General features: G+C 69.5%; 1 long non-coding RNA gene across 1 annotated transcript in view; it reads right to left on the reverse strand.

Annotated features, from left to right (window-relative positions):
- The window catches only part of LOC106726678, a 15,878-nt gene that overhangs the window by 15,041 nt on the left and 443 nt on the right, over nt 1-394 (reverse strand). The window lies entirely within an intron of this gene.

Below are 394 nucleotides of genomic sequence, written 5' to 3' on the forward strand. Positions count from 1 at the left end.
TCACACCTGCTGAAGGTGGGGCCTCCCCCCTCAGGCTCTCACAGGCTGCCCTGGGTGGGGGGTGGGGGGGGCTGGTCTTCAGTCACCAGGACCTGAGCGCTGGCTGCGGTCATGGGAACAGCCTGGCAGGCCCCTCCCCTCCTGCCCTGAGCCGCCCCCCTTGCAGGTGCAGGCCACGGGGCGGGAGCTGTTCAGGCAGGTGTGTGACGAGGCCGGCATCAGGGAGCCCCACTTCTTCGGCCTCTGCGTGGTCAGAAGTGAGTCAGCTCTGCCCTCGGACCCTGACCTCCGACCCCACCGGGGCCGAGTCTGAGGGATCCTCCCTGCTCTCCCGGCCCCGCGAGCCCCGCCTGCTCCTAACTCCCACTTCCCGGACCCTGGCTGCTTTAGACCT

Source organism: Myotis brandtii, unplaced genomic scaffold (genome assembly GCF_000412655.1).
Source record: "Myotis brandtii unplaced genomic scaffold, ASM41265v1 scaffold1077, whole genome shotgun sequence".
Classification (NCBI taxonomy): domain Eukaryota; kingdom Metazoa; phylum Chordata; class Mammalia; order Chiroptera; family Vespertilionidae; genus Myotis; species Myotis brandtii.